Raw genomic sequence first — 16,757 nt, 5'->3', positions numbered from 1 at the left:
TTAAAAAGAAGACAGAAGGGGATGCAGCCTATGCCACAATGGGAGACTATGAAGGAGTTGATGCACCCAAAGTTTGTCCTTACTCATTACTTTAGGGACTTGCACAATAAATTAGTAAGATTGGTGCAAGGAGGGAAGAGTGTGGAAGCTTACTACAAGGATATGCAGATTTGCATGGCTAGAGCTAAAATTGAGGAAGATGAAGAAATCACCATGTCACGGTTCCTTGGGGGTCTAAATAGTAATATTGATGATGCTTTGGAGATGTATCACTATGATACCATAGAAGAGATGATAGATATGGCCATGAAGATTGAGAGGTAGAAAAAGGGGGAATCCACCAACAAGTATTCTAACAATACTTGGGAATCTAAATGGTCCAAGGGGGTGAGAAGGAAGACTTTAGAGGTTTGAATTCCCAAAGGGCAGATTTGGCTTCAAGAGGTAAAGAGGCTGCCCAATCTTCATTTAAGGGTAACAAAGGTACTTCTAACTCTACAACCCCTTCTAAAGAAATTAAATGTTTTAAACGTTTGGGGAAAGGGCATGTTGCATCTCCATGTCCTAATAAAAGAGTTATGATTGCTAAAGATGATGAGAATATTAGTTTTGAATCCGAATGTAGTGATTATGATGATATGCCTCATTTGAATGATGTTATTGATGATAATTCGGATGTGGTTGAACATAATCTGATACTTGCTGAACATGGTGAAACTTTAGTTGCTAGGCATGCTTTGAATATGCATGTTAAGTAGGAAAGCCTTAAGCAACGTGAGAACATATTTCACACTAAATGTTTGATCAATAGAAAATGTGTACTCTTATTATTGATGGGGGTAGTTGCACTAATGTTGCTAGTGTAGGTATGGTGAACAAACTGAATTTGGCATGTCTTAAACATCCTAAGCCTTATAAGTTGTAATGGGTGAATGTTTGTGGGGAGGTGAAGGTGACACACCAGGTGCTTGTGTCATTCTTTATTGGCTGGTACAAAGATGAGATCTTATGTGATGTAGTACCTATGCAGGCAGGCCATTTGTTGTTGGGTAGGCCATGGCAGTATGACAGGAGGATACTTCATGATGGGTTCCACAACCGGTATTCTTTTGTTCATGAGGAAAAAAAGGTGGTTCTTGCTCCATTGTCACCTCAAGAAGTGTATGCTGATCAAAAGAAGTTACTTGAGAGAGAGAGAGAGAGAGAGAGAGAGAGGCTTCAGCCTTGAGGAAAAATGGGAGTGAGGCTTCGAGATCGAGAGAACAAAAGAGTAAAAAGAGTGAGGTTGGGGAAAAAGAGGCCACAAAAGTCATAAAACAAATTAGCGACCCAATTATGAGTGAAAATCGAGAGAGGAGAGAAGGAAACAAACTTTTTATGCGAGAGCTAGAGAGGTTAAGTGTGCTATCACCTTTAGGTAGCTTGTGTTGCTTCATAGGTTTAAGGAGATTTTACTTGCTGACACTGACATTAACCTTGACAGTTTGTCTTCTGTGTTGCAGGAGTTTACTAATGTTTTTCTGATGATTTGCCTAGTGGTTTGCTGCCTTTGCGAGGAATAGAACATTAGATTAACTTCATTCCTGGCTCCACCATTCCAAAAAGACCAACCGATAAAAGCAATCCAATGGATACAAAGGAGTTGCAAAGGCAAGTTGATAAGCTTATGGCAAAATTTTGGTGCGAGAGAGCATAAGTCCTTGTGTCGTTCCAGTGCTTCTAGTACCCAAAAAGGATGGTACATGGCGAATGTGTTTTAATTGTGGGCGGTCAACAAAATCATTGTAAAACATAGAGACCATATCCCTAGACTTGATGACATGTTAGATGAATAGCATGGGGCGACTTACTTTACTAAGATTGATTTAATGAGTGGTTATCATCAGATTAGAATGCTTCCAGGTGAGGAATGGAAAATTGCTTTTAAAACTAAGTATGGTTTGTATGAATGGTTAGTAATGCCTTTTGGATTGTCTAATGCACCTCATACATTTATGAGGCTTATGAACCATGTTTTGCGTGCTTTCTTAGGGAAATTTGTGGTTGTATAATTTGATGATATACTCATTTATAGCAAATCTCTTAATGATAATGTTGAGCATGTTAGGCTAGTATTACAAGCATTAAGGACTGAAAAATTGTATGCTAAGCTTAAAAAGTGCACATTTTGTATAGATAGACTTGTGTTTCTTGGATTTGTTGTGAGTGCGCAGAGTATTGAGATAGATAAGGAGAATGTGAAAGCTATCAAAAAATGGTCAACTCCCAAATCAGTTTCGGATATGCGACGTTTTCATGGGTTGGCAAGTTTTTATAGAAGATTTATACAAGATTCTCTTCAATTACAGCACCACTCATATGGATAATCAAGAATGAAGTTGGGTTCAAGTGGTGGGGAGAAGAACAGCAGAAAGCGTTTGACACGCTAAAAGGGAAGTTGACATCCACTCTTATACTTTCTGTACCTAACTTTGAGAATACTTTTGAAATTGAGTGTGATGCTTCTGGTGTAGGAATTGGGGCGGTTCTGATGCAAGAGAAGAACCAATTGCCTACTTTAGTGAGAAGTTGAATGGAGCTCAGCACAATTATTCAACGTATGATAAGGAGCTATATGCCTTGCTGAGAACTCTAGACGTTTGGCAACACTACTTACTGCCTAAGGAGTTTGTCATCCACACTGATCATGAGGTCCTAAAGCACTTGAAGGGTCAAGGTAAACTCAACAAAAGGCATGGTAAGTGGGTTGATTTTATTGAACAATTCCCTTATATGATTAAATACAAGCATGGAAAAGATAATGTTGTTGTTGATGCATTGTCACGGAGATATGTTCTACTTACTGCTCTTAGTTCTAAGTTGCTTGGATTTGAGTATGTTAAGGACTTATATGTTACTAATTCTGATTTTAGTAATGTGTATATGGCGTGCAAGCATGGAGTATTTGATAAATTTTATAGACATGATGGATATTTGTTTATGGGTAGCAAACTTTGTGTGCCTAAATGTTCTATGCGTGATTTACTTATGCTTGAATCTCATTGTAGGGGATTAATGGGACATTTTGGGGTATATAAGAATTATAATATGCTGAATGAACATTTTTATTGGCCTCATATGCGTAAGGATTAGAGAAAGTTTGTGGTTCTTGTGTTGCTTGTAAACAGGCCAAGTCTAAGTCTATGCCTCACGGATTGTATATGCCTTTACCTGTTCTTAGTTCACCTTGGGTTGATATATCTATGGATTTTGTGCTTGGTTTACTTAGAACTAGGCATGATAGAGATATTATATTTGTGGTTGTTCACAGGTTTAGCAAGATGGCTCATTTCATCTCTTGTCATAAAACTAATGATGCTATTAATGTTGCTGATCTCTTCTTTAGAGAGGTGGTACGGTTACATGGGGTGCCACAAACTATAGTTTTTGATAGGGATGCAAAGTGCCTTTCACATTTTTGGAGGATTTTCTGGGGTAAGCTTGGTACTAAGTTACTTTGTTCTATCACTTGTCATCCACAAACAAATGGACAAATTGAGGTTGTGATTAGGACTTTAGGAACCTTACTTCATGCTATTGTGGGTAAGAACTTAAAAAATTGGGAAGATTTTTTATCATTCATTGAGTTTGCATATAACCATAGCATACATTCTACTTCAGGTTTTACTCCATTTGAGCTTGTTTATGGTTTTAACCCACTGACTGTGTTGGATCTTGTTCCTTTACCTTTACATGAGCTTACTAGTTTAGATGGTGCTCAAAAGGCAGAATTGGTGAAGTCTTTACATGAGAAGGCTAGAGCAAACATAGAAAAGAGGAATAAGCAGTATGCTGATAGGGCGAACAAGGGAAGGAAGAAGCTGGTGTTTATGCCTGGAGATTGGGTTTGGGTACATTTTCGTAAGGAGAGGTTTCCCAACTAAAGGAAGTTTAAGCTTGATACATGTGGAGATGGTCCATTTCAAGTCTTGGAGCGTATCAATGACAATGCCTACGAGATAGACTTGCCAGGTGAGTATGGTGTTTCTGCCACTTTCAATGTTAGTGATTTGTCTCCTTTTAACAAGGATGCAGATTTGAGGACAAATCTTTTCGATGAAGGGGGGAATGATACGAATCAGACATCACTCATCTATGGAGCTCAAGGGAGCAAGGAGAACAACATAGGAAATACATTGGTGCTTCCTAGTGGGCCAATTACAAGGAGTCGTGCAAAGAGATATGGGGCAGCCATGTCCTTATATGTTCAAGAACAAGTTACACAAGAGCTTTATGGTCTTGCTTTCAACAAGTGTAGTGTGGAACTTGAAGGCACACCTAAGCTTCTTACATTGCTTAAGGCATGTGTTGATGCTAGTAGCACATCCATGCTGAGTAGTATGCCATGCCCGTGGTAAAGTCTGCCTCTGGGTAGCACGCCTTGCCCATGCTAGAGCCTGAAAAGGGCATAACTTTTATCCTTTAATGCTTTATTTAATTTAGCTAATGTGTAAAGGATATGGGCCTTTTGATATTGGGTCATATTCCATAGGTTAGCCCATTTGTTGTTTAGGTTTTAGTATAAAATGCTTTGTTATCTTTCTTAAACACACAATTGAGATTATATTGAAATTTTAGAATTTATTCATGCTTTGCTTGTTCTTTGATTAGAGTGATTATGAGATTGCTTTCCTCTAATTGTATCAAGAATCAAGGTAGACTCATCAATTCTAATTGTGGCATTTATCTTGTTCTTACTCTATTATTGGTGTTCTTACTTCTTTAAGCATGGGGTGCCATACAGGGGGAATTTAGTTTGATCTTTGAAGCTATTCCATCTTGTCATAGAGTTCTTTGGGATTAATTTCCATTGGGTTCCACATCAGAATGAGTGCAAATCGAATGTTTGTGCTCCTAAATGAAAGCTCATCAATCACTAAGCCACAATCAGAAGAGTGCTTACTCACCATCTCCTTAGACCTCACATATCTTTGGCACCAACGATATGGTAATTTTAGTTACAAGGGGTTGAAAACTTTATAATATAAGAAGATGGTACGTGGACTGCCACAATTAGAAGATTCCAAGATAGTATGCGCCGATTGTTTCACCAACTAGCAACACCGAAATGCAATTCCCAAAAAGAGTAAATGGTGAGCAAGCAAGGTCTTGGAGCTTGTTCATGCAGACATCTGCAGTCCTATTGATCCCATATCTAGTAGTGGAAAGAGGTGCACTTTATGTTTCATTGATGATTACAGTCATAAAGCATTGGTGTATTTGTTGCTTGAGAAATCAGAAGTTTTGGAATGTTTCAAAACCTTCAAAAAGATGGTGGAAAAAGAAGCAGAAGAATCCATCAAATGTTTAAGGACAGATAGAGGTGGCGAGTTCACTTTATTCAATTTCAAAGCATTCTGTGAAGAACAAGGGATAAAATGACAACTTACTACTACCTACACACCTAATCAAAATGGCATTGCCAAGAGAAAGAATAGGACCGTAATGAACATGGTACGTTGCATGCTAGCCGCCAAGAAGGTGCCTAAGATATACTGGACTGAAGCTGCAAACTGGACATTCTACTTGTTGAACTGGTGTCCTACTCTTGCGGTAAAAAACATCATTCCTCAGGAAGCATGGAGCAGAGTGAAACCATCAGTTGATCACTTTCGAGTATGGGGTTGTGTGGCACATATGCACATTTCGGAAGCAAAGCGAGGTAAATTAGATGATAAAAGTTTTCCTTGTATTCTTTTGGGTGCTAATGAAGAGTCGAAATGATATAGGTTGTTTGATCCTAAGACTAAAAAAATTGTAGTTAGCAAGGATGTTGTATTTGAGGAAGAAAGGAGCTGGGAATGGGAGAAAAAGTTTCAGGCTCAAATTAAGGCAGAGTTAGTATGGGGAGATGATGACCTAGTGATAAAGAAAATGAGGGAGAAAATAGAGGTGAGGAAAATGATAATGCTGATGGTGATGGGTGAGTTAGTGATATGGAATGCGATAGTAGTGATGAAAATAATGATAATGGTGAAAATAGTGAAGCTAGGAATGGTGAAGGCTGATCTCAGGGTGTAGTAGCTTAAGAGAGATAAAGAAGGCGGCGACCATGGATGGGGGATTATGTTAGCGGAGAAGGATAAGTGAAGGTGAGGAAGCAGCCTATACGATATAAGATATTGCAGCTGAAGACCCCATTGTATTTGAAGATGTTGTGAAACAAGAAAAGTGAAGAAAGGCTATGGATAGTGAAATAAACTCCATTGAAAAAATCAGACTTGGAAGCTCATGGACCTGCCAACTTTATCTAAGACCATCGGTGTTAAGTGGATCTTCAAGATAAAATTGAATGAGCACAGTGAAGTTGACAAGTATAAAGCTCGACTGGTGGCAAAAGGATACTCTCAATAGCAAGGGATTGATTTCAATGAAGTTTTCGCTCCAGTGGCTCAAATGGACACCGTAAGAATGATTGTGGCACTTGCAGCATGCAGATGGTGGAACATTTTTCAATTAGATGTGAAATCTGCGTTTCTCCATGGTGAACTCAACGAGGACGTGTACATTGAGCAACCAAAGGGATATCTAAGGAAGGGAAGTGAGCACAAAGAGTACAAGTTGCACAAAGCCTTTTACGGCTTAAAATAAGCTCCAAGAGCTTGGTTTAGTCGAATTGAGTCTCATTTCATTGAAGAAGGCTTCAAGAAGTGTCCAAATGAGCAAACATTATTCACTAAGAGAAATAGTGAAGGTAAACTGCTAATTGTTAGCATATACGTGGATGACTTAATTTATACCGGCAAAGATAAAGGTATCATGGTTGACTTCAAGAATTCCATGATGAAAGCCTTTCATATGACTGACTTAAGGAAGATGAGGTTCTTCCTTGGAATTAAGGTGTTGCAGAAACCAGAATGGATTTTTGTCTGTCAAAAGAAATATGCTAATGATGTGTTGAAGTGGTTCGGAATGTCAGAAAGCAAACTTGTAAGTATTCCAATTGTTCCGGGTTTCAAAATAAGTAGGGATGCCAATGGAATTTATGTGGATAACACCTACTATAAGCAAATTGTTGGAAGGTTAATGTATCTTACAGCTACACGTCCAGACATCATGTTTAGTGTGAGCTTAATCAGCAGGTACATGTCAAAATCCACTGAATTACATTTGCAAGCTGCTAAGAGAATTCTTCATTATTTGAAAGGAACTACTAGTCATGGTATTTTCTATAAGAAGGGAGGGGAAGAAGATTTGATTGTTTTCACAGACTCAGATTATGCTGGTGATGAAGAAGATTCCGAAAGCACATCAGGTTATGTTTTCTTATTGAGTTCAGTGCTGTGTCTTGGATCTCGAAAAAATAGCTGATTGTTACACTTTCAACCATCGAAGCAGAGTTTGTGGCGGTTGCTGCTTGTGCATGTCAGGCTGTATGGATGAGAAGGGTTTTTAGAAATTTGGGTCATGTTTAACAAGGAAGCACCACCATCATGTGTGATAATAACTCTACAATTAAACTCTCAAAAAATCCAGTAATGCATGGAAGAAGCAAGCGCATCAGGGTGCATTTTCATTTCTTAAGAGATCTTGTAAAAGATGAAAAAATTAAGTTAGTTCATTGTGGAACTCAAGAACAAGTAGCAGATGTGATGACCAAGGCACTAAAACTCGAAGCTTTTCAAAAACTCAAAAAGAATATGGGAATATATGATCTCACTGATGTAAACTAACTGCAGTTTGCAGCTAGTTTAAGGGAGGGATTGAAAGGGTCTTTTTCTGCTGAAATTAGTTGCTTGAAGATAGGAGTCTTTGGTTTGTTTCAATAAAGTCCTAGTCTCTAGGGGTGATAGCTATTTCTGACTTATTCTTTTTTGAGTTGATAGCAATAGTTATCATGATATATTTTCTTGCATTCTATTACTTTGTAGAAGGTCATTTAAAGATTAGCTTAAGATTCAATAATTAGCAAGTATCATATTCAGTTTGATCTGAGTTATTTTAAAACAATTCTTTTACTCTATAGAATTTTCATTTAAGAATTTATTCCAAACATAATTTTGTGGAATTCAATAGAATTCCTTATTTTAAATTGTAGCATACCAAACATGACAAATTCATTTGCAAATGAATTTTACTTGGAATTCATTTACAAATGAATTCTACAACCATAATTCATTTATTCCAAACGGGCTATTAGATTTATCTCAAATAACTAAACTACTGTTGACGCGTGTTTTTATGCCCCCACCTAGCCCGATGAGGATACAAGGATGCGGAATAAGGAATCAGGGTCAACCAAAAATCTTTAAACCAAGAATTGATTCAAACCGGTTCAAGGAAGTCTGACCTGCGCTAGGGTTGCGTCAGGCAACTACAAGCTGCGTGACGACACTAGTTGTTGCGTCACGCAACTCTAACCAGGATGACGTCACCTTGAAAAGCCCGTGTAATTGTTTTTGCTTTTTCTATGGATACCCGGCAACAGTACGAAAAGTGAGCTGCGTCACGCAGCTCTCGGGTCCGTCACGCATCTGTGAGTTGCGTGACGCAGCTCTGTTCTATTGCCCTACCCATATAAATACAGCATTTTTATTCTTTAAACATGGCTTTTGATTTTTGGACTTTTTGAGATTTGAGAGAAATTCTTAAGAACTAAGCTGCGGCTAGGGTTTTCTGCAAGAACTCTAGTGAGTTATCTTGAAGAAGATCAAGCCATTAGAGATTAAATAGATTGAAACAACAAACAAAAAGTCACAAAAAGAAGAAGAGAGAAAAAAAGAGAGTTTTACTTGTTAAAACTTGGCAAGGAACATTTCTGGAATCCTCAAATACTATTCCTAAGGCACCCAAATCGCGTGCAATCCTCAAATCTGAGGGTTAGGTAACCATCTAAACTCCTCTTGTTATTTTTAGTTGTTGATTTATTAAATATCCATTTTGTTGGGGTTTGGGTAGTTTGATATTGGTTAAGTAGTATTCTGCCCATTATTGAGTGTTTCTGAGTAATATTAAACAAATGTTGATAAAAAGAAAACATAAAAAAAGGATAGTTTGAAAGGTAGTTACGGACCAGAGCAGTTGCGTCACGCAGCTACTACCTGCGTGACGGAACTGTTCATGTCTAAAAGTGGTCGACTTTGCCCTGACTAGTCGCGTGACGGAACTGTTCGTGCATATATTTTTATCTTGTTTTTTTTTATGTCTTTATTTAATATCATGGTTTAAATAAACGATTGATGAATCTGAGAATTTTGTCAAAGTCACGAACAGATGCGTCACGCAACTAGGAGTTCCGTCACGCAACTGTTCTTCATGGAACAGCTGCGTGACGCGACTGTTCTAGGGTTCCAGAATAATTTCATTTTTTAATTTAATTTCGTGTAATTAAATAAAAGTTCCATTTCTTCTTTATATAATTCAAGAAATGATCAATAATGGACAGATTATGGTTTAATCATATCAAATAGGTTAGTATTTTATTATGCATGTTTATGGGATTTTAGGGTTTATTATATTTATATTGAGTAGACTATATTTTAAATCCAGTTTGTGGCCCGCCTTTAACCATAAGGCAAGAGCGGGTCTTTTAATTATTTTTGCTATGGGCTGAATGATTGATGTGGTTTGGATGATTATAAATGATTATGAATGCAATGAATGGATTTATTTGGGACGATTGAATGATTTTCCACTTAGGAACTCGGTTCGATTTATTCGGGTCGGGTTTAAATAAATAAATTGGCTTTTTAAATAAAAATAAATTAGAAAATGTAGGTTAAAAAGAGGCCGGTTTTTCTAGGCGTCGGCTTCCAACGGGTCGACGTACCCAATTCCCTTACCTAGAATCGCACATGGTGCGCCTGACCAGTCTTTTAAAATAATTGGCCTTGAATAAAATTGGGTTAAATGAAGTCACTTTTAATTGGAAACGGTCCCATTGCCGAAATAATGGGTGGCGACTCAAATGTTTTGTAAGACCGATTTATCGACATCGCGTTCCTAAAAGGTTTTGTCATCATTTGATAATAAATCAACCTTTTCCAATAAATTAAACGGAAAAACGAGCGTTCTTCGCGTCGCTCGGGGGCGGGGCGAAAACAGATTGGCGACTTCACTGGGGATCTGCATCCACTAATCCCCAGTTATTTTTAATAATTAAGTGGTTGCAATTAGGAATTGACTCTAAAGCCTACATTTTTCTAAACAAAATTGAATAGAAAGCCGTTGGAAAATTCTTTAATCGTCCGTATGTGTTTATTTGCTTACCTTTTTGCTAGGATCTTGCATTCATACCGTATTTCTCTCTTCTCACCACTTTCTACCCATATTACCCTTCGGTACTGTTGTTAACTTTGACGGTGAATCCAGCCTAAACCTCGCGTTTTAGGTAAATCCATCCAAGAATTAACAAAACTACCAATCGCAAGCCTAGTACCTTAAAGGTGCGTCAAAAGGAGTAGGCCCAACAAAGCCCAATCCCGTTTGCTGAACCCATACTTTTGTAAGCCTAAATAAGACTAAAGCCCATGCATATAGTTGAAAACCTTAGTTACTTCCCCTAAGGAACACCCGATTCTGTTTGCTGTTATTATGCTGCATTCATTTCCGAGAGTTTGTATCATCAATCTCAAAACCCCCTGTTGGTTGTCGAGATTAGACCAATTCCTAGGAAACAGATGTCGGAATTTATACCAATGAAATTCGTGTGTGGGAGAAATAAGGTTGGAAGGCATGCATTTCCCAACTCTCGTTCCCCTGTATGTTATAAACTGTACATATGTTGTGACATTCATGCACCATGTAACATTTTCCTTTTCAGCCATGCATTAATAAGAGTTAATTTCCGGTATGGACGTTTGACCTTGATTTTGAGACTGGACCTTAAATTCGTTTTGAATAACATAATGCAATCACTTATAGCGATTTTATACCCAAAAGAAAAGGGAGATATAAGGGGGTTGCGATTCCTTTGTATCTTCACATTTCTCGCATTATCTAAAAATAAGTGAGAGATTACAAAATTTGTAACAAAACAAAATGAGATCCTGCTTGGGACCATATGTTCCAAGGTAAAAAGTAAGGATACAAAAACAAAAAAAGATAACAAAAAATGTTCCGCTTGGAAATTCTTTCATTCCAAGGCAAAAGTTAGGGACTTGAGAGAAAATAGCTGACTGTAAATTCCAAAAATGGATGGTTGACGACAGATAATGCCAGAAATGTTTAAATACAAAATAAGTTATTGCCATGTTATTCACACCGAATTTTGGGTCCAGTCATTGAAATCGAGATCTTATTTCCATACCGGTCATTAGCACATTAGAACTGCATTTCTCATTCTACGTGTTGTTATTTCTCATGCACACACGCAGGACCCATTTTAACTCAGGTGTTTATATCTATTAGTTAGAATTGATCCTTCCCGGGAAATCACCTCAAGAGCTTGGCAACGACGCCCTGGTCAACGTTTGGTCAGAGTGTCCCCAATCCCCGAGCCTACTCCAGTTAGTCCTGTGATTCACTCAAGTTTGTCAGTTTCAGATTCAGATTTGGTAGAAATGGTTGATAATACCCCGAATGAGACCGAGTTTTCTCCAGCCCAGATAAAGACTATCACTGAAATTATCGTTGCTGCCCTTGCTCAAGATAGAGCCCAGAACAGGTTCTTCCCACATCAAGTTATCAGCATAGTGGATGAAAGAGAGTCTCCGGAACCCACCTCGGGTCATCAAGCATCTGCTGGTAATGCTGTCCCAGTCGAGAGCGATCTAAGTAAGTAATTTGCTGAACTGAAAGATAAGTTCGAGGCCGAACTGAAAGATAAGTTTGAGAAGATGGTTACTACAAAAGAGAAAGACCCTGTTACTAATTTCCATGTAACAGAATATGTTCTGAGTCCCACAAATTCTACATCCTTCAAGACTTTCAAGCACACCATATTTGAAGGGGACAACGACCCGCGGTCCCATCTATCTGAGTTCGTTCGGGTTTCCCAAATGAACCGGTATAATGAAGAGGACGTGCTACGGGCATTCCCTCAGACACTGCATAAAAGCTACCGAAGATGGTATGACAATCTGGAGATGGAAGTACAAAGGCACTGGGTCAAACTTCAGACCGCTTTCCTTAAGCATTTCAAGACAGATGAGAGCGATGAGTTTGGCCTTCGAGATTTGGAGAGTTTGAGACAGGAAAAAGACAAAAGTTTCTCAAATTATTACCAGAGATGGAGAACCAAATTGTTCATGGTCCAGACGAGGCCGAAGGACTAAGAATTAATCAGAATTTTCAGTAGAAGTCTCTTACCTTTCTTCAAGGGGAGAATGCTAGCCCAACCTCTTAGTGATTTTGCTCTAGTCCAAAGAGCTGGATTGAACATAGAAGAGCTGTATAAGGACGAGAAGAAGAAGAGTCGAGGGTTGGGCAATTATCAGACCTCCTAAACTGATAGAAATGCTGGAAGTAGTGCCCTGAACCAGTCTGGAAGTAGTAACACGGTGGGAGCTGTCAATGAAAAAGTAAGAAGAGAGTTCACCGATCTGGCAGACCTTTGAGTACGGTCATATGATCCTGCATTAAGAATGGAGTGCTTTCCAAGCTGCCAGTTAATCCAGCTAAACCTGTTCGGGGTAGGTTTATTGATCGGAACTACGACTACCACTAGTGTAAGGGGCATTCTACTGATGATTGTTTCAAGCTAAGGCACGACATTCAAGATTTGATTGACAGTGGAAATATTACTAAGCCTTCCGAGAAGAACAAGCCAAGCACAAAGAACAATCCACTGCCCCAATACTAGTACAATTGTCCACCCCACAAGTCCCAGTCAGGTGGATCGGTTAATGCAATCGGAAGTGGTCTACCAGAAGAACTGGTATTGGCAGAGGCTGAATGGGAAGAAAGAATGTGTGCCATGCTGAACATATGGGACGATTGTAGCAGCGATGATGAAGAAGAAAAGATGCCGGTGAAGATTGAGATTGAGAAAAGCATCACGGTTAAGGTAGGCGAAGTACCAGAAAGTGAAGAGGAGCAGATTCAGCTCGCGATCTAGAAGAGTTTGGCTGATCAGGAAGATCAGTGGTACTATAGCAGTGAGGAGGATGTGAATGAAGTGGGCATCCAAAGCTTAACCCGAAGTGGGCGAGTGTATAATCCCGACAGCAGTGCTCAGTCTAAAGGGAAAGGAGTTGCCACTGATGGAATGAGAAAGAAGACAACAGACAAGGGTGAAGAACAGCCCAAAGAAAAGAAGAAAGAAGATGAAGTGGAGAAAGTGCCAAAGAAGACTATTGAAGTGGGTGAGAGCAGCCAAAACAGAACACCTAGCGGTGTAACGGCAAATTCAGTACTGAGCCAGTTGTAGAGGACAAAGGCTGATATTTCATTGTGGGATTTACTAATAGCCTCCAAGGAGCATAGGGAGTCTTTGTTGGAAGCCATGACATTTGTTAGAGTGCCTGCCCAGATCCAGAGTGTAGACATGATCAATGTATTACAGCAAAGGATTGGGGAGATCACCTTCTTTGACTCTGACCTACCTCCGGAAGGAAGAAGTCACTGCAAGCCTCTGTACATTCAGATTGCTGTTAACGGGCGTGAAACCTGCAATGTGATGGTGGATAACGGGTCAGCCTTGTGTGTATGCCCACTGAAGATGTTGTCTAAATTCAAAATTGAGGAGTCAGAACTTGAACCATCTAACATGGTGGTCAAAGCTTATGACAATACCATGCGCAATGCGAAAGGAACTTTCAGAGCAAAGATCTCGGCAGGGGCTATAGAGAGTTGGGTGGATGTGGTCGTTCTGGATATTCTGGCCAATTATGCTCTACTATTGGGAAGGCCATGGCTTCACCCTCTAGGTGCAATCCCATCCACCTTGCACAGAAAAGTTAAAGTCCCCTGGGGTACTGAGGTGGTGACCATTAATGCGCAAGAGGACTTGAATGTGGCAACTGTAGAAAGCCTTGAGTTGGTTGTCCCTTTGTCCGGTTTTGAGGTGGCCATGATTAATGAAGTAATCACTGACGGTAAAAGTGCAGTAAACAGAATGAGCCCTTTTTCTAGAAAAATGATGAAAAAGATGCAATGGCAATATGGCAAAGGGCTAGGCAGGGACTTATAAGGAAGATTTGAACCTCTGTCTTCAGCACAGGGACAACAAGACCAACGTGGGCTGGGGTATTCAGAAAGCAGAAAGAAGGAGAAATATGAGATCCAGTCTCCGGTTAGAGAGCCAAATCTGAATCAGATTTTCTTTGTACCAGAGGCTTCAGGGGAATTTCAAAGTAGAGGAAAGACCTACCCTGGTCTGGAGATCTTCATGACAGACTTTGATGAGCAGTTGATCAAGTCTCCTGAACCTTCCTTCGAACAGTTGGTTAAAGGCACACAATTCATGGTGGGGATGGTTCAAGCAGGCAGTGGCACGGAATGGTCACAGGAGATATTAGAGTTTAAAGATTTCCTGGGGATTGGGGATGAAGCTTCCAAGATGGTGTAAGAGTAGAAGGCTAAGGCAAGGATCCTCCAGTCAGTGCTAGCAGCCGAAGATGTTGAAGAAGTAGAGGGGAAGGTGATGAAGATGGCAAAGCTTGAAGAGGAGAAAGCAAAAGCTACCCCGGAAGCAGAGGAAGCACCAGATGCAGATGAAGTAATCCAAGCAATAAAGAACAGTTGTGATGAATGTATTGAACAGGCTATTAATCCTGTCTTGTGTTTTTCTGATTATTGTTTTGAGAACAATTTGGATGGTATCCCTTTATTATTTCAATCAATGGAAGTAAATTTTGACTATTTGTTTTCTTATTTTCCTGATTGTCACGTTCATGGCATTGATTATACCACGCACATATTTGACATAAATGCATTGCATCATTTTGCATTTAACTTAAGCACCACTGAAGATCCTAAAATAATCGAAATCGGATCAGATTTCAAACCTGAACTCAGACAGGATCTTCAAGAATGTCTTAAAAGAAATTCAGAGGTATTTGCCTGGAGCTACGCTGACATGCCAGAAATTGATAGATCAATCGCAGAACACTTCATTCCTACTGACCCAAGTATTAAGCCAGTGAAGCAGAAGAGGAGGCGGGTCAGACTAGAATGGCAGGATAAGATCAAGGCCGAAGTCCAGAAGCAGTTAGATGTAGGATTCCTAGAGGTTATGCATTATCCTAAATGGCTGGCTAATATAGTCCCCGTGCTGAAGAAGGATGGGAGGATAAGAGTTTGTGTTGACTACCGAGACCTAAATAGAGCCTCACCCAAAGATGACTTTTTGCTTCCGCACATAGATGTTTTGATTGACAGTGCTGCCGGGATGGGATGTTATTCTATCATGGATGGATTCTCCGGATACAATCAAATCTTAATGGCCTTATTTGACAAGCACAAGACTGCCTTTACCACGGATTTTGGGACTTTTTGCTATAGAGTGATGCCATTTGGACTAAAGAATGCCGGTGCAACATATTAGAGAATGGCTACAACATTATTTCATGATATGATCCATAAAGGATTGGAGGTATATATGGATGACATGGTGATCATGACAAGAACACAAGAAGAGCACGCGGAGATGCTAGAAAAGTTCTTTGCATGGGTTAAGCAGTACAACTTAAGACTCAATCCCAAAAAGTGCGTGTTCGGAGTAACAAAAGGGAAACTATTAGGTTTTTTTATAGGACCTAATGGGATTGAGGTCGACCCGGACAAAATAAAAGCCATTCAAGATATGGAACCGCCAAAAATAGAACGTCAGGTGAGGAGCTTCTTGGGTAAAATTCAGTATATCGGCAGGTTTATTTCTAGGCTATCCATCACTTGTGCTCCGATTTTCAAGCTACTTAAGAAGAATCAGCCAGTTAAATGGAATAAGGACTGCCAGAAAGCCTTTGATCACATAAAAACATGTTTGATGAATCCACCAGTGCTGAGTTCGCCTAGACCAGGGGAACCTCTGATCTTGTATTTGTCTATAGAGGATGCAAGAGTTGGAGCAATGTTGGCACAGTCGAACGCTGCTGGAGTAGAAAAGGCCATTTATTACATCAGCAAGAAACTGCTGCCTATCGAGGAGAAGTACAATGTGGTAGAGAAAACGTGTATGGCAGTGGTATGGTCGATAAAGAAATTGAGGCCTTACTTTGATTCCTTCAGGGTCACTTTCGTTTCTAAAATTGATCCTATGAAGTATCTGAGGAGAACGCCTACTCTGGAAGGGCGGCTATCCAAATGGTTAATTCAGATGTCTAGTGTGGATGCAGAGTTTGTCACAAAGAAAACGGTCAAAGGACGAGTTGTGGTAGAATTCCTGGCCGAAAATCCTGTTGTAGATGACGAATCATGGGAATTGGAGTTTCCAGATGAACACTTGCTGTGTGTTGAAACATGGGCTTGGAAATTGTAATTTGATGGATCAGCCAATAGAAACAGAGCCAGAGCTTGTGATAGAAGCACCTAATGGCGAGGTCACAACAATGTGCAAAAGATTGTTGTTTCCGGTCACCAACAATATGGCTGAATATGAAGCATGCATCATGGGAATGGAGGCACTTCTTGCATCCGGTGCTAAGGAAGTCGAGGTGATAGGCGATTCGCTGTTAGTCATCGAACACGCAAACGAGAGATGGAAAGTGGAAGAAGAAAGATTGAAGCCCTATGTCGAGTACTTGTTGAAGAAGGCAGCACTCTTTGATAAGATCACCTTTACTCACATAGTAAGAACCTATAACAGAATTCCGGATGCCTTGGCAAACTTAGCATCA

Source organism: Jatropha curcas, chromosome 1 (genome assembly GCF_041381405.1).
Source record: "Jatropha curcas cultivar XTBG-Jc1 chromosome 1, XTBG_Jcur_1.0, whole genome shotgun sequence".
NCBI lineage: Eukaryota > Viridiplantae > Streptophyta > Magnoliopsida > Malpighiales > Euphorbiaceae > Jatropha > Jatropha curcas.
Note: the sequence above shows the minus strand (reverse complement) of the source record.